At 46.4% G+C, this 18,639-nt stretch overlaps 1 protein-coding gene across 1 annotated transcript in view; it reads left to right on the top strand.

Annotated features, from left to right (window-relative positions):
• The window catches only part of KMT2E (lysine methyltransferase 2E (inactive)), a gene marked incomplete in the record, with an annotated part of 3,388,239 nt that overhangs the window by 1,115,858 nt on the left and 2,253,742 nt on the right, over positions 1-18,639 (top strand).

Raw genomic sequence — 18,639 nt, 5'->3', positions numbered from 1 at the left:
GTGGTTCCTAGTGATTTATCAGACACCATTCCTTTGGATGTCTCTACCCCAGCACGTGGTGCTGCTAGGCCTCCTGCAGCCATGTCTATTAAGGCCTTTGCCAGGGCTAAAGCAGCCAAAACTGTTAAATCAGTGCCTGTTAAGCCCCCCTCACACAGGCCCACTTCTAGTTCACAAATGCTTACTCTGGCAGAGGATTTAATATCCTTAATTAGGGGATCCCAATCTCACCCAGACAGGGCCTCTCAGCCCCCAGAAAAGAGACCTAGAGCAGAGCCCCCCGAGCCAGTGTCTTCTGATGATTCTTCGGATGACTCAGACATTACAGATCAGCCAGAGGCTCCCTTTTCTACTTATGAAGATTCCGATGCTGAAGAATCCATTCCATCTGCCTCTCCACCAGAGGAATTTTCCTTTGGGGAAACCTTACATGCCATGAGAGAAGAATTCCAATGGCAGGGACAAGATTTCTCAGATTCAAGAAAAAGGCTTAGGACATTTCTGCACTTACCACAACATAGGCTCTTAGCTATACCTCCAGTACTGCCTGTTGTGGATGATGCATTTAATGATGTTTGCACTGCTCCTGATACTTTACCTCCAGCCCCTGCCAAACCTGATAGATTTTACAGGGTGCCAGACACTCATCACCACCTATACAAGGCCCCACTTGCAGATCCTGAGACTATATCCCAGGGGCCTAAGGCAGTAGCCTCGACCTCAGCAAAAAACCCTATTCCTTCTGAAAGGGAATCCAGGTCCTTAGAGAGATGGGGGAAAAAGTTTACACCTCTGCTACTCTCTCAGCTAGAGCTTTAAACTGTCAGTTTCATATGATCCAATACCAAGAGTTTATGCTTGATCAGTTAACTAAGAAGCTGTCCACTGATGACTCCTTAGATAAGAAATATGTTTTAGAAATGGTGAATAACATTCAGCAGGTTAGTAACCATTCTTTAAAATGTGGCTATGATGCACTGGAGGCTTCATTTAGATCAGCCATGACTGGCACAGTGATAAGAAGGCATGCATGGTTGAAAGAACAGGTCTTGCCGGATCATGTTAAAGCAAAGCTGTTAGATGCTCCTATGGATAAGGCCAGTCTATTTGGTACACCTGCTCAGCAAGTAATGAAGAAAATGGAAGAGAAGGCGAAATCTGTACAGACAGTTAAGGATTTCTTACAGGTTCAGCCCCCAAGGTTTAGCAGGAACTGGCCTGCCAAAAATTGGTCCTTTCCAGACTCCTCAAAATCTCAAAGAGGCAGGAATAGACGCTCTAGAGGCAGAAATCAATCCAGAGGAGGTGCCTACAGAGGACGACAGTGGCAAGGCAATACCCGAGGCACAGACACAGCCACTGCCACTGCAACAGGACAATCACAGTGACTTGGCTCTGACACCGCCTACCAGGGAGCAAATAACAGCACCTTTAGGCGGAAAGTTAGCCTTATTTTCAAAAAATTGGCACTATATCACAAAAGACAAGTGGATTTTGCAAACCATAGACCAAGGCTACAGGTTCCACTTCCACACCTTACCAGTAAAAAGAGGAATGCCAAACCTACCTCCAAATCAAAAAACAGAAGCTCTAAAGCAGATAGCACAATTAACAAAGATAAGAGCTGTGGAAAGAGTACCAATAACAGAACAGGGCAAAGGATTCTACTCCAGACTCTTCCTAGTACCAAGAAAAGAGAAAAGTTGGAGACCTATTCTCGACCTGTCCGCCTTAAACACATACACCATTGTCCCAAAATTCAAAATGCTGACCCTACAGCAACTTCTTCCCATGCTGGGCAAGGAGTGTTGGCTGGTAACTCTAGATCTCAAGGAGGCATACCTGCACGTCCCCATACGACCAAATTGCAGAAGATACCTCAGATTTCTTGCAGGATCAGAGCATTATCAATTCTCAGCATTGCCCTTTGGCTTATCTACTGCCCAGAGTATTCACAAAATGCCTGGCATCAGTAATCGCCACTGCAGGCTACAGGGAATCCAAATTTATCCATACCTGGACGACTGCCTGCTACAAGCGGACAACAAAAGCAAGCTGACAACAGATTTACAAAGAGTCATTTGCTTACTACAAGCCCTGGGATACACAGTCAATTTACAAAAGTCAAGACTGATACCATCCCAAACAAGAACATTCTTGGGCGGAATTGGACACAGTAAAACAAATGGCATTCCTAACTGCAGAAAAACAAAACAACTCCCTCTTTACTTCTTGGCATTAACAAAGCAGAACAAACTAACAGCAAGAAAAGTACTGCAGGCCTTGGGCTTCATGGCATCATGCATAATCTTGGTCCCACATGCCAGACTGCATATGAGAAAGCTACAGTGGTACCTAAAGAATTTATGGTCTCAACACAGGCACAGCTTAGAAACCGAAATCCCACTAATACCATGCCTAAAACAGGAGTTCCTATGGTGGGCTCAAGCATGCCAGTCAAACCCAGGCTTGCCCTTCCACAACTTTCAAGCAAGCCAAACCATCACAACGGACGCCTCAGACCTAGGCTGGGGCGCACATGTTGGACAAATGCATACAAGGATTGTGGACTCCAGACCAGCTGCACCTGCACATAAACCAAAAAGAAATGCTGGCTGTAAAACTAGCAATCCAGAAATTCAGACCATTCCTCAAAGAAGGCCATTTAATGATAAGGACAGACAACACCACAGTCATGTGGTACATCAACAAACAGGGAGGCACTCATTCATACCCCTATGCAGAATGACTCTGGACCTTTGGAATATGGCTCTGAGCTACAACATCCAGTTACAGGCAATATTTGTGCCGGGAAAAGAAAACACCCTAGCAGACATGTTAAGCAGAACCACCTCGGATGCTCACGAATGGATGCTACACCCGGACATCTTCAAGGCCATCACAAAGAAATGGGGAATGCCACAAATAGACCTATTCGCATCCCTACTCAATCACCAGCTCAAATAATTCTGCACAAGGACATACCATCCACTTGCATGGAAGGTGGACTCTCTATCCTTCAGTTGGAAAGGCCTGACAGCATATGCATTTCCACCTCTTCCTTTGATGCACAAGGTACTACTGAAAATCAAAGAGGAACGCCCAAGGATAATCCTGATAGCTCCGAATTGGCCAAGACAACACTGGTATCCATTGCTGAGGAGCATGTCTCAGGGGAGAATGTGGTCAATACCCCTGATGCCTTTGATGTTAACTCAGAACAACTACAACATCATGCACCCAAACCTAAAAACCTTGCAACTGACTGCCTGGAACATCACATAGCACCAACTAACCCAGACCTATCCCAAAGGGTTAAAGACATTATCCTTGAAGCCCGCAGACCTTCAACAAGAAGGAACTATGCAGGAAAATGGAAAAGATTTGTCATTTGGAGTACTGAAAGAGGAAAAGATGTGTCTAACATAGATATTGCTAACATCCTAGAGTACTTGGCAGAGCTTCTACATACAGGCCTGTCCTATTCCCCCATCAAGATACATGCATCAGCTATTTCAGCAGAATACAGCTTCGATCCACCTGTCTTTTCAAGATCCTCTACTCAGGCAGTTCCTCAGAGGGATCAAGAATGTAAAACCTCCTAGGAAACCACCATTACCAGCATGGGACTTGAACTTTGTGCTAGAAAAATTGACACTCCCTCCATTTGAACCAGCAGCAACAGCAGATCTGCAACACCTATCATGGAAAACTGCTTTCCTACTGGCAATTACTTCAGCAAGGAGGGTTTCGGAACTACAGGCCTTAATGGCAGTACAACCCTTCCTAATCTTCCATCAAGATAGGGTGTCCATGAGAACTAATCCTACATTTATGCCTAAGGTGGTATCCAGAGTGTCTTTAAACCAGGCAATCCACCTACCTACCTTCTTTCCCAATCCACAGAACAGGGGGGAAAGGCTGCTGCATACCTTGGATGTACATAGACAGTTACGCTACTACCTGGACAGAACCAAAGGTGACAGAAAAACTGACCAGCTTTTAGTAGCCTATGCAACAGGAAGGGAAGGAAAAGCAATTTCCAAACAGACAATCTCCAAATGGATAGGAAATTGCATAAGATTCTGTTACTCCTACCACGGAAAACCAATCCCACAGAACATAAGACCTCATTCTACAAGGGCTACAGCCACTACCACAGCTTTCTTACGAGGAGTGGCAACCAAGGACATTATTGAGGCGGCTACTTGGACCTCCGTGCATACATTTGCCAAGCATTATAATTTACCTCTATACTCTAGATCCCGAGCAGGGTTTGCCACTGCTGTACTGCAAGGGATCCTAACTACACCATAATTCTTCTTCCTCCTCCCTAGTTTGGCTATGGTATTCTACCCATTTGTTATGACTGCAGATGCATCCTTGAAGGACATAGTACAGTTTTGTACCTACCATAAATGTAGATGTCCGAACAGGATAGCATCTGCAGTCAGGATTACCCACCCTCCTTCCCCTCTGTGGTACTCCTAGGGTATTTACCCTCTTAATAGCTAGCTGGGGGGGAGTCTCTTATGGTGTATTTGTTTGTATATATGTACATACATTGTTATTTTTTGTATTTGCCTTCTACTTTTTTGGAAACATTGTCATTTATCCAAAATTTAGCTTTCCAAGAGGGCAACTGGCATCTGGGGCAAGAAACACTGAGGAAAATGGCGTTGGCTGATGCCTTTATACCCGAAGACCAGCAGAGATGACGTCGGGTGAAGTGCGACATCAGCCGAAGCCGGACCCAGACTTTGGAATCCGTCCGACCGAAGGGCTGCCTGACGACAGGACAACCCATTTGTTATGACTGCAGATGCTATCCTGTTCGGACATCTACATTTATGGTAGGTACAAAACTGTACTTTTCTGAGCATACCATTTCTACTTGGATTTCTAAGGCCATTTCCTTTTGTTATTCCTTTCATGGGAAAAGCCTTTCTGCTTCTGTAAAGGCTCATTCAACCAGGGCTGTGGCTTCCTCTGGTCCTTCTGTCAAGGAATTGGATACCAGTTCCATCCCTGAGGCTGCTGCTTGGACTCTTGTCCATACTTATACTAAACATTACAAGCCGAATGTGTTTTCCAGGGCGAGAGATGGATTTGCCAGGGCTATGCTGCATGGCTTTCTTGAAGGCTCTACTCGGCTTTTCTCCTCCCAAGTTTCCTCTTGAGCTTTTGTACTCTCCCTTTAGTAAGGAATACTACAGCAGTGATATGGAAGGACATAGTACAGTTGTGTAAAATCTTACCAAAACGGTAGATGTCCTTTCACTGTAGCAGTATTCGCTTTCTCTTTCTACTCCTTTTTCTTTTTTCTTTCTGGTGCACATTCCTTCTCTTCTCCTTGGACTGTTTTACCTCCTGGGGCTATTCATTTCTGAGGTATGTACGTCTGTGTGTCACTTTTATGTCCTATGTTGTGAACGGGGAGCATGTGTGTGATGTACAATGTCCTAAAAAAAAATAAGGCTTTGGTATACTGACCGGAAGTAGGGCTACCCCTGGCAGGGGATCCCTTTAGTAAGGAATACTGCAACAGTGAAGCGAAGGATATCTGTTAATGGTAAGATTTTACACAACTCTACTTACCTCTTGGATAATGGGTATAGTATAAATGTCTTGACATTTCATTGTTTGCCCCATCTCTGGGTTTATATACAAAATATAAGGGCTAAAAACTGCTATGGGAATGTAATGCTTGTCTTAAAATCCTCACAGATTAGTAGCCTAGTAAGTGCCTATGAACCTCTTGGCTTTTGTTTTAGGTGACAAGCCAACCATTGGATAATACTGTAGTCAAAGGCAGCCGTGCAAGAGTCATGACTGCCTCATGTGCTTGTTCCAAGAATGTGTCTGTTGCAGATATTGTGCTGTGGCCGTTTGGGCAGCTCCACATATCTTCAAGCATTATTTTATCCACTTTGCTACAGGGAATAACTGGGCTTCATTTGCTGTTTCTTTACTTCTGGAAACAGTTACTCAAACCTTAGTGCTTGGGGGTTATCTGGGGTTTCCTTCTCATATTCCCGTTTTTGAACCAGAATAGAATATCCTTGGTGTTTGATGCAATAATTTTATCTTCTCATACGATCTGTAAAGGAATCTTTCTTGAAGTCAAAGATTCCCCCTAATTTCCTCAAGCTGTTTCCCTGTGGTTGTTCTCTTTCCTCAAGCTGTTTCATAGGTAAGTACTAGGCTATCTGCCCAAGGGCATTTATAAGCCTAGCCAGAATGTGTTGGCTTTCTCCACCCCCTTAGATTAGTTCCCTGTGCCTCTGTCCAGCAGAGCCCTTAGTTCCCTGCACCACTGTCCAGCAGAGCCATTAGTTCCCTGCACCACTGTCCAGCAGAGCCATTAGTTCCCTGCACCACTGTCCAGCAGAGCCAGTGCAGTGATCCCTGGGGTAAATTTTCTGTTTCCCATCCATCTGTCAAGGTTTCTCTTGAAGAGTGTTAGTGAGGGGCTCTGCCTGATGTATATTGGAATCCTGTTCCAAAGCATGGGGAGTCTCTGGGAATAGGAATCTATCCATCCAGCATGTCCTATTTATCATTGTGGTGAGGTTTACATCTCTAGAGTGTGTAGCTCTCTGGGATTTGTTTTTTTTTAGGTGGAGCATGTCCATCAATTCTGGGTTGGACATGGCCTTGTATGTCAGGCAGAGATCACCTCTGAGTAAGTGGTATGCAACCGAGTACAGCTGGAGTTTCTTGAGTCGGGCTGCATAGAGCATCTGTTTGAGGCAAGTAATCCTCTTGGTGAGGTACTTTTGTGGCCTTTTCAGCTGTTGCAGGTGCCTTGTAAGGTACATCCCAAATGGGACGTTGTATTCTATGATGGATCTAATGAGTGATGAGTAGAGAGGCGCAATAACTTATTTTGTTCTAGATGCAAACCTTTTTGTGATTAGGTGGGCCACATAGAAGGATTTTCTAACCACCTTGGCAATATGATTATCAAAGGAGAGATTACTATCTACTTGGGTCCTCAGATCCCTTATTACATTTTCTGTATTTAGGGGACTACCACCTATGTGGTAGTTCGCAAGTACTTTGTTTTTTCCAAAGGGGATGACTATGCACTTTTTGGCATTTAGCTTGAGGCCATGATTTTGACACCAGGTATCTGTTTCAGTGAGACCCATCTGGAGGGTGTCTGTATCAGCCGGAGAATCAATTATGGCCCCTAGTTTGCAGTCGTCTGTGAACTTGGTCAGCCATAGTCCTCCTATGCTTGCCTGTATCTCTGAGAAGTATATACCTAACAGGAGGGGTCCTAGGACTGAGCCCTGGGGGACGCCGCTTGTAACCGGTTTTAGAGTTGGACGTAGAGCCTGCAACTCTCACCATGTGGGTTCTATCCATGAGCCAGATGGCAACCCATCTCATGATGTAGGGGTTTATGTTCAAGCTGGTGAGCTTGTGTATAATACCAGAATGGAGAATGGTGTCAAAATCCTTTGCGAGGTCTAAGTAGGCTGTGTGGACCTCCTTTCCCTCGTCTAATGCCTTGGTAACCGTCTCAAAGAAGTCCACCACGTTTAGGAGGCATGATCTGCCCTTAACAAAACCAAACTGGGTAGGGTCCAAGGTTTGGAGGTTCCCAATGTCTCTGTTAATGAGTTCCATGATGATGCGTTCCATAGCCTTGCAGACCAGGCTAGTCAGGCTTATAGGGCGATAGTTCCCGGGGTCCGTTGGATAACTGTTGCTGTGCGCCACTCTGTGGGTACGTAGCCTGTAGAGAGGCTGAGTTTGAACAGTGTGTTTAGGTGAGGGGTTAGTTCATTTTGGAGCTCTTGTAAGACGCAGCCTGAGACCCCGTCCAGTCCCATTGAAGCTGTGATGTGAGAGTGTTCACTCTCGCCGTTTGTTCTTACACCTGGGTTCGGAGCCGATCCTCGGCTCCGTGTCGGCCGCTTGGCAAAGCTCTACATCGAGAAGAAGCTCGAGACCAACCTAACTCCCACAATCCCCCTCTGCCTTTACCTCAGATCTAGTTTGCCGCTGCAACGTTCGCATCATTTTTGATGAGCTCAGACCACCTCAAAGCTAAGATTAATTATTTCTTATATTTTCTTATATTTTTGGATAAAACATTCTCTTAAAGCTGACTGTGTGTGTGTGTGAGTAGTGTATCGAGGGTTTCTCGGTTCCGTATATAGTTTTTATATACTTTCTTAGAGTTATTCCCTCGGGGCCTACCCCACCCTTTAAAAAAAAACAAAAAAATACTTCTCCTTTCCTGAACTTTCCTAGCTAGTTGTTCCAGTGATCAGATTTTGCTGATCCCTGGGCTTTGTATTTGGTTTCTGTGTTCCTCCATTTTCTTGTGTGGCCAGAGGTAGTTTCTTTACTCACCAGTGGGAGTGGGGAGTACTGAGCTGCTTGTTTGTCCTCAGAGGAGTGGTTAGCAGCAGCAACTTGTAATTTATTGGCCATTTTGGGTCATTTCCTGTTTTTTCCAGCCCCCTGCTATAAAGCACGCTTTGGCGGGCTTTTCTGGCATTAGAGAACTTGGCATAGCTCCTCGTGGTCCCCTGCAGAGTTCCTAAGCCAGCAGAGAGCAGAAAAAGCAAATTTCTTGATCATAAGTATTTTTTAAACTTTTTAGTTTGCATTTTTCGATCTTTTAAGCTTTTTGACTACTGTTTGTGCCTATATTACTGTTTTATTACCTTATTTTCCTGTTTTTGTGTGCTTAAATTGTTGATTTGCACTTGTTGGCTAAAGTATTGCTTAAAAGTAACAAACAGGCTAATACACTCAAGTGTACCAGCCTTTGATAGCAATCTAGTCGAAAACACAGCATTTACTGCATTTGTTCTGTCTGTTTGCAAAAAAAAAAAAAAAAAAAATACTTCTCCTTTCCTGAACTTTCCTAGCTAGTTGTTCCAGTGATCAGATTTTGCTGATCCCTGGGCTTTGTATTTGGTTTCTGTGTTCCTCCATTTTCTTGTGTGGCCAGAGGTAGTTTCTTTACTCACCAGTGGGAGTGGGGAGTACTGAGCTGCTTGTTTGTCCTCAGAGGAGTGGTTAGAAGCAACAACTTGTAATTTGTTGGCCATTTTGGGTCATTTCCTGTTTTTTCCAGCCCCCTGCTATAAAGCACGCGTTAGCGCGGAGCTGCTACCGTTGCACACTAGGGCAGCGCCGGTTAATCAGATTTAAACTATTAGGGCTACCTAAAGTCCACTCTTCAAATTTTCCCTTAAAACTACCTTCCTCAAAGTATACTACTGTTCTATTTAGTGTATCCTACAACTATAAATTATCTCTACTTGTCTCCCAAGTAGACTATTCTCTATCTGTATAGCCAAGCACTTGACCCTACAGTACTTATCACCTCGATACAGCACTCTTGTTATAGAAAGTACCCCAAAAAAGCAAACCCCATTTCTCGGTCACCCACATCCCCCAAAACCTTTTTTAAGTTTTTCTGGCTATTCCCTTTAGCATGTCGAGGGATCAGTTGCTAATGTCCTCTCCTGCTCAGCTGGTGAACCTGGGAATATTGAGGCAATGTTACAATTGCCTCATGTACACAGACAACCCTCTCCTCCTCCCACAAAACACAAATACATGCGAGAGATGCAACTATACGGCCAAACTGGAGGCTGAGCTCTCTCAACATAGGACTGGCAAGACCAGACAGGAGGAGAAGGTAACCACACACACACTATAGACCCAGTCTCACATAATACCATCACAACCTCAAATCATACACATAAACACACAAAGACATACTCGGAGGCTCTGATCAAAAATCTACCAAAACAGCAGAGACCACCAAAGCAGACACCCAAACAACTACCACCTCAGAACACAACACCTGCAACACATAGACCACACAGAGTGTCAAGCAGTCACAGCCCTTAAGGCCAAACACAATACCAGATACACTAGTCATTGGTGACTCCATAGTCAGACACACTGACGTCCCGCTCACCAGACTGAGTAAGGAGAAGGTCACAGTAAGCTGCCTGTCGGGTGCTAGAATCCGCCACATAACGCATGCACTCAGGTCTCTCAACAGCAGGTACAAGTACGACTCAATCATTGTCCACGCTGGTGTTAACGACCTGAGACGCACTCCTTGGACTACATGAAAAGAGACATAGAGGAGCTCTCTGATTATGTAGCCCAAGCAGGTATAACCCTGACCTTGAGCAGTATCCTACATTCACCAAGAATGATGCCACAATACAGAGATAAGATGATCAGCTTTAACAATTGGCTTAAACTCTGGTGTTATTCAAAGGGGATCCAATGTCTATCTGCCTGGGATGACATGCTGGACAAGCCACGCTGCTTCGCAAGGGACGGCTTGCACTTGTCACTCCTGGGATTCCGGATTTTGGCAAAGGCTCTTGCCACCCCCATAGTGCCTTTTTTAGGCAAGGCTCAAATTCTAAACCTACCACCCTAGCACACAACAAAAAAAAAAACTAAGGGTAATGCTGCTCAATGCCAGAAGTCTCAACCTCAAGATGCACGCACTCGAGGCCCTTCTCAGTATGGAGAACATCGATGTCTGTGCTGTGACAGAAACCTGGTTCAAGGCTCCTGAGAGCACCCCAGCACTATCAGGTTATACCTCATATCATGCGTTCCGGCCCCAAAACCCGGACAATACCAAGAAAGGAGGAGGGGTATCCATATTCATCAAGGACACCCATACCTCTAGACTGGTGGCAACGCACAATGCATCGGAAACCATCCAGGTGCAATTAACCATAGGCAAGACTGCTCTGCAATTTGTAGCATGTTACAGGCCACCCTCGCAAACTCAGGAACCTCATATGGCCTTCCTGAAAACACTGGAGGGGATAAATGTATCTCCGAACACCATCATACTAGGTGACTTCAACTACCCTAATATAGACTGGGAAAACTACTCAAGCCCAAACACTCTAGCCCAAAAGTTCCTGGAATTCATAAACTCAAATGCCATGGAACAACTAGTCACCATCCCCACAAGAGGTGAAAACATACTTGATCTCATCGTCACGAACATGGGAGCACAATGTTCAACACCGGAAGTATACCCCTCACTGGTGAGATCAGATCACAAACTAATCTCGCTGGAGGTCCTCATCCCGCCCCCCCGAAATAAAAAGACCACAGTAAAGAACTTCTCGAAAGCCGACTTCACACTTCTAAAGACTAGTGTGGTCTCCTTTAAGGCCCCTGAACCGGCGGTAAACATTACTCAAACTGCTGAATCACTTACAAATGCCTTCTACCAACACCTGCAGGGCTGCATGGATCAGGCAATCCCAAGCAAAACAAAGACTCTTTGTACCAAAGGCAAGCGTCCAGTCTGGTGGACCCCAGCCATAAACAAACTCTACAACAAAAGGAGAAAGCTACTACAAGATAGAGCAAAATCCTTAAAAGGTAAGACACCGCTGATTACTATAAGTAAAAAGCTAAGAGCTCTCATAAAATCTTCCAAAGCTAATTTTGAGAAAAAAATAGCTAAGGACTCTAAAGACAACCATAAGGCATTCTTCAGCTATGTCAGAAACCTAGGAGGAAACTCCCAGATATGCTCAGAATTAGTTCAAAATAATGTGAAGATTACTGATCCTACAGACATTGCCAACATACTGGCTGACAGGTTCAGTGCAAACTTCTCACCAAAGGAGAGATATCTATACCAAATGATTGTAGCCCCCCAAACATCTCTAACGCCCAGGTGAGAACTGCTCTCTCCAAGGCAAAGAACACAGCATCCATGGGACCTGATGGTGTCCCCGGCTGTGTGCTCCATGAACTCAACGAGGAATTAAACCCACAGTTAGGACAGCTGTTTAATCTTAGTCTCACCTCCGGATACGTACCCAGAGAGTGGCACACAGCGACTGTGGTCCCACTCCACAAAGGCGGTGCCTCCACCGACCCTGGAAATTGCCGTCCCATTAGCTTGACAAGCCTTTTCTGCAAAGCCATGGAGAGGATCATAATGGATCTCATAAATAAAGACATAGGGAATTTGCAGACTTTGGATCCAACCCAGTTTGGCTTTGTCAAAGGCAGATCATGCCTCTTAAACTTGGTTGACTTTTTCGAAACGGAAAGGCAGTCCATACAGCCTACCTAGACCTGGTGAAGGCTTTTGATACAATACCCCACTCGGGCATCATTGATAAACTCATCAACTTAAATGTAAACCCATACATTACAAGATGGGTTGCAAACTGGCTGAGTGACAGAACCCACAGGGTCAGAGTTGCTGGCGCCATGTCAGACTCAAAGCCTGTCACAAGTGGTGTACCACAGGGCTCAGTCCTGGGCCCACTCTTGTTTGGCATCTACTTTTCTGAAGTACAAGCAAACATAGGAGGGTTATGGCTGACAAAGTTTGCAGATGACTGCAAACTGGGCCAGAGTTGAAAACACATCCGACACAGATATCCTTCAGAAGGGTCTCACAGAAACGGATAACTGGTGCCAGAGCCATGGCTTAAAGTTAAATGCCAAGAAATGCATAGTCATACCCTTCGGGAAAAATAAGGTCACCCCTAGCTACCATATAGGAGGCAATCCCCTGATCACAGAAGAAGTTATCAGGGACCTGGGAACCCAGGTGGACAGTAGCCTTTCATTCGGCACCCATATTGCTAAAGTAGTTAGGAAGACCTTCTACATTGCCCACCTTATCATGAAGGGATTCACATCTAGATCAAGGGAAGTCATAGTCTCCCTATACTCATCACTCATCAGACCAATGATCGAGTACAATGCCCCATTCGGAATGTATCTGACCCGACACTTGCAGCAGCTGGAGAGGCCACAAAAGTTCCTCACCAAAAGGATAAAGGGTCTCAAAAATCTGTCTTATGCTGCCCGACTGAAAGAACTCCAGTTATAGTCAGTTGCTTACCGCTTGCTCAGAGGTGAACTATGCCTGACATACAAGGCCATGTCAAACCCAGATTTGATGAACATGCTTCATCTCAAAAAATCTAGATCCCTCAGAGCCACAAGGGCGGGAGACTTAAACCTCGACACTGTTATTAATAGGACGTGCTGGAGGGATAGATTCATCACCCAAAGACTCCCTATGCTGTGGAACAAAATCCCGGTCTATGTGAGGCAGAGCACCTCGCTGGCCTTGTTCAAGAGGAATCTTGACCAATGGATGGGGGATCGCAGATACACCCCAGGGGTTACCTCAGTGTCACTGCTAGACAGAGGCACAGCAAAATAAAGGGCATAGTTTCTCCAAACTGAAGGGGTGGCGCAAGCCACAAAACTATGGGCTAGGCTTATAAATGCCCTCGGGCAGATAGCCTAGTATGAACCTATGAACCTATGAACTTTACTGGAATTGACTATTGGATTTTTCTTACTTACAGGATTTGACAAGTTTTACTGGATTTGACAAGTTTTACTGGATTGGACAATTGTACTGGCTATTTCACTGTTTACTGGATTTGACTTTGTAACATGTCTGAAAAAGCTAAATCAGGCTTCAAACGGTGCCAGTGTGGACATAAAATGTCTGTCACAGACAATCATAGTTCCTGCGTCTACTGTCTTGGCCCTCTCCATCTGCAGGAAGACTGCTCCATCTGCCATTCTTTCAGTGGAAGGGTCATGACAGATAGGCGCAGGAAACTTATGGATAGGGGCCTTTTGAAGCCTGCATTCCAAGAGGCTCTGGATGCATCAGACCAGGCATCTAAATCCTCGAAGGAATCGAAGACGTCGGAGCCCATGTCATCGGCTCCGAGCTCTTCATTCAAAGTTCGATCACCGGTTCCACAGACTTCGGGGCCGAGTGTTGAACTGTTGTCAGTTACCGAGCCTCGAGTCTTGGAACCGGTGACGGAGCTTCCTCCTCCTGCACTTTTGAGGTCGGCTCCGTCTTCGATTCCTTCGACGCTCTTCCAGGCCCCTCCGACACCAATGTAGACCGTGGTGCAGAAATTGATGGAGAATACGGCCTTGTCCAAACTCATCTCTGTCTCCTCCCAGTTGGTGTCGAGACTCAAGGCCTTCCCTTATCTCCACCTGTTCCTCCTCCGAGGCCTATCCAGTCTTCGGAGCCGGGAGAGGCTGATCTGGTGATTGTGGAGCCCTCGGTGCCGAACCTCTTTTCTCGGTCGGCACTGCTCACCTTGACTCCGCCGGACCCAGTACCGAGTCTCGAGCAAGATCCATCCTTGGATCCGGGACCGAGAGTCGGACCGATGTTTCGGTTCCGACGCTCCCTCTCGGAGCCTCGGCTCGGATCGACTCGGCTCCGTCCTCGGGGTCGATACCTTCGGTGCCTGTCTCGGGGATTCCTCCAATTTCTTCAGAACCGGGGGATACCTCGACTCGAGACCCGGGGGCCTTCGACCTCATGAGGAAGGTGTTGTCTACTCAGACAACCACTTCAGCAGAAACAGCTTCTCCTTCCCATAAAGGTCCATTATCCTCCTCTGCACCCACGGCTACATCTAAGCGTCGAGCACCAGTGTCTCAGCCACCCCTAGAGGGTGCCCCCTCTTCCTCGGAGGCTTCATCGGATGCCCCCCCCCCCCGAGGAAGTTCCGAGGAAAAGATTGTGTAAGAGGAGACACTTGGATTCTCCACAAGAATCCTTGACATCGGACACTGACTTGGATGAGTCAGAAGGGTCCCCAAAATCACCCTCAGAGGATGTCTCCTTTTCTGACATCCTGGAGATCCTAAAGCAGAGAGGTGATTGGCAGTCCCTACCCCCTTCTGAGGGATGAGTCAGTCTTGCTGAAGGCATTCGGTGCTCGCCCTTCCTCCTCCTGGGTCACTCCGCCCTTCGACGAGTTAATGGAATTGATTGCTCGAAGGGCGTGGGAGACACCTGACACGGTGGAGCCAGTCCCTAGAAAGCCTAATAAATATATTACTGCCCCCCAAGATAAGGCTTATCTAACAAAGGGAGTGCCAGTGGACGCTATGGTGGTGGCAGCGGCCACGAAAAAGGAGATGTCTGAATCTTCCTCATCTGTCCATCCACCTAACAGAGATTCTAGGACTATGGACAGGTATGGGAAGCGTATTTTTAGTTCAGCGGCTTTTTCTATGCGATCCCTGAACTATTTGACCCACTTCACATGGTTACAGAGGGATCTAATCAAAGAGTTGGGAGATACCCTCCAGGGTACTACAGATGCTGCTGTCTCGGAGAAAGTTACAGCACATCTCAATACCCTTACATCTATTGCAAACTCGTCCATGAGGCTGATCTCATATGCAGCCGAAGGGTCGAGTAGAGCAGCGGCTTCAGCGATTGCTCTTCGTAGACAATCCTGGATGCGCTTATGTTCCTTTGCGGAAGCCTTCAAGTCTTCCTTTACTAATGCCCCATTTGATGGTGCCACTCTCTTTGGCCCCAAAGTAAAGGAGACCCTTACCCGGTGTGAGCAAGAGGGAAAGACTCTGTCTGCTGTCGGAGTCCGTTTTTCCACCCCATCCAGACCGTACCCCAAAGGGCAACGTGGTGGAAAAATGTGGTTTCGAAAATCCCAAGTTTCTTTCCCAGGCACACAGGGTGATGCCCCCTCTAGAGGCAGAGGAGGGGGCAGAGGTGGAAGACGTCGCCCTGGCGGCAGAGGGGGTCTGCAAAACCAAGGTGACAGGGATACGCTCCCCGGGAATCCTTTCCAGCACTCCTGAGAGGAGGCCCGACTGTCCTGCTCTGGAGGCAGTCGGGGGTCGCTTAGCTTTATACCCTCAGGCCTGGCAAAGTCTTACATCAGACAATTGGGTAAAAAGCATTGTTACCAGAGGTTACAGAATTCCCTTCCTATTGCCCCCAATTCTGCAGAAAAGACTCCCAGATGTGCCGCCCCATCTGCGAGGCAATGCAGCTATAGAAGTTTCAAAGCTGCTAGAAAAAAGAGTCATCCAACCAGTCCCAGCGGACCAAAGAGGATTCAAACTTACTCAAGGTTCTTTTTAGTTCCAAAAAAGACAGGGGACTGGAGGCCAATTCTGGACCTAAGCAAACTCAATACCTTCATCAAGAAAGAAAAGTTCCGGATGGTCACGCTTCAATCGATCCTTCCATTCTTACAGAAGGACGACTGGATGTGCTCAATAGATCTAAAGGACGCATACTACCACATCAAAATGGCTAGGGCGTCCAGGGATCACTTGCGCTTCCGGCTGGGAGCCAGTCACTTTCAGTTTCGAGCCCTGCCCTTTGGTCTGACCTCAGCCCCCAGGGTCTTCACCAAATGTATAGCAGTGGTAGCGTCTCACTTGAGACGCCTGGGATTCCAGGTGTTTCCGTATCTGGACTGGCTCCTTTCTGCCACCACCGAGCGTCGACTGATTCAGGCCAGGGATTACACACTACAACTTTGTGTTCATCTCGGAATTTCCGTAAATTTCGAAAAATCTTTACTACAGCCATCACAGCATATCTCATTCATAGGAGCAGAATTGGATACGCGTTGCTTAATTCTGAGGCTTCCTCCAGAAAGGATAGCCTCCCTACAAAACCATACATCTCTTCTTCTATCATCCAGAAAATCCCCAGCGAAACTGGTTCTGAAGGTTTTGGGTCTCATGGCAGCTTCTCTCATTGCGATACCCTTGGGAAGACTGCACATGAGAGTTCTTCAATGGCTACTGTTTGCACAATGGTCGTTCCAACAGTTACCCCTGACGCACGAAATTCACATCACAAACATATGCAAATCACACCTGGCTTGGTGGCTTCGGACTTGCAATCTTTCCAGCCGAAGACCATTTGTGCTACCAACGCCGACAGCTACGGTGACCACGGACGCTTCCCTGATAGGGTGGGGGGGGCATCTTTCAGGGACAGAGTCCAAGGCGAATGGACCAATTTGGAGTACAATCTGCACATCAATGTTCTAGAGTTGAGGGCAGTGTTTCTAGCTTTGCAACACTTTGCTCCCCTTCTTCCTCTAGGGACAATTGCAGTTCAGACGGACAACATGTCCGTAGTCTGGTACATAAACAAAGGGGGAACCAAGTCTTATCAACTATGCAGAGAGGCCATGAGAATCTGGCAATGGGCGGAGTCCATGGGTCGCTTTCTGATAGCAACGCACATCCCGGGGTTATCCAACGTCATAGCGGACAGGTTGAGCAGAGCCATCCTGTTACCTCACGAGTGGTCCCTCAAACAATCAATTGTGAAGGAAATTTTTTGCAAGTGGGGCCAGCCTTCCTGCGATCTGTTTGCGTCTCCAATGAACGCCAAATGCAGGAGCTACTTTGCCCTATTACCCCCTCCAGGGGAAGTCCCCAGGGACGTTCTGGTTCACGATTGGCCCCCGGGTCTCCTGTACGCTTTTCCTCCTGTTCCCCTGATTGCAAAATTTCTACAGAAAGCCAACAACCTGCAAAGGACAATTATCCTCATTGCCCCATTCTGGCCTCGTCAAATCTGGTTTGCCTTTCTTCTAGCACACCGAATTCGGGAACCCTTGATCCTTGACCCGAAGCCGGATCTACTGACCCACTCGTCAGGGGCTCCCCACCCGTCGCTTCTCTCCCTCAGACTAGCAGCTTGGCTGCTCCGCTTCCCTTCTTAGCCAGGTCTGATCTTCTTTCCCCTGCAGTTCAAAATATCCTGGTGGCTTCTCATAAAGTTTCCACTACAAAGATTTACACTAGTAAATGGAAGCGTTTTGTGCACTGGGCAATTACACAACAATTGGACCCCGTGATAGCTCCTCTAAATAGGGTCTTGGAGATTTTAACCGAACTGTTCCATCAAGGAGCTTCTCCTGCCACTTTGAGAGTGCAATTGGCTGCCATTTCAAACTTTCATGTGGAAGAAAGTGGGGCTCCTATTATGGCTCACAGACTTTGTAAGGCCTTTCTAAAAGGATCTTTCCATATTAGATCACCAGTTAGAAGTCCTACATCACCTGGGAACTTGAACCTTCTTTTATCTCAGCTGATGCTACCACCTTTTGAACCAGCCTCTTCCTGTCCTTTGAAATTTTTGTCATGGAAGACCCTATTTTTGGTGGCTATTACATCGGCCAGACGGGTATCAGAGCTTCAAGCTCTTTCCATTAAACACCCTTATTTGGTCTTTCACCCTGATAGAGTATCTCTTCGCACTAATCCATCCTTTCTTCCCAAAGTTTGCTCCATTAATAATATTAATCAGTCCATTGAGCTCCCCACCTTTTTCAAAAACCATTCCAATAAGTTGGAATATATGTTACACAAGTTAGATGTGCATAGACAACTCAGATTTTATTTGGATAGAACAAAAGATCACAGAAGAACAGACCAGCTCTTTATAGCCTTTGCAGACAGCAGGAAGGGTATGGCAGTTACGAAACGAACCCTTTCCAAATGGCTTTCCGATTGTATTATTTTTGTTTATACTGCCTTGGAGCAAACTTTACCTGTCACGCCCAAAGGGCACTCTACAAGATCAGTATCTACATCCCTGGCTCATGCAGCCCGCCTACCATTAGACACTATTTGTGCGGCTGCCACTTGGTCTAAACCACATACATTCATTACTCATTACAAAGTAGACAGGATTTCTAGGGACAGGGCAACCTTTGGTTCCACTGTGCTCAGGAACGTTCTCCCGTGAGTTCCTCAGGAATATGGAGCTAGGGACGCTACCCAGGTGTAAGAACAAATGGCGAG

This window comes from Protopterus annectens, chromosome 11.part0 (genome assembly GCF_019279795.1).
Source record: "Protopterus annectens isolate FY-2018-M chromosome 11.part0, PAN1.0, whole genome shotgun sequence".
NCBI lineage: Eukaryota > Metazoa > Chordata > Ceratodontiformes > Protopteridae > Protopterus > Protopterus annectens.
Note: the sequence above shows the minus strand (reverse complement) of the source record. Positions and strands in the feature narration are given on the sequence as shown.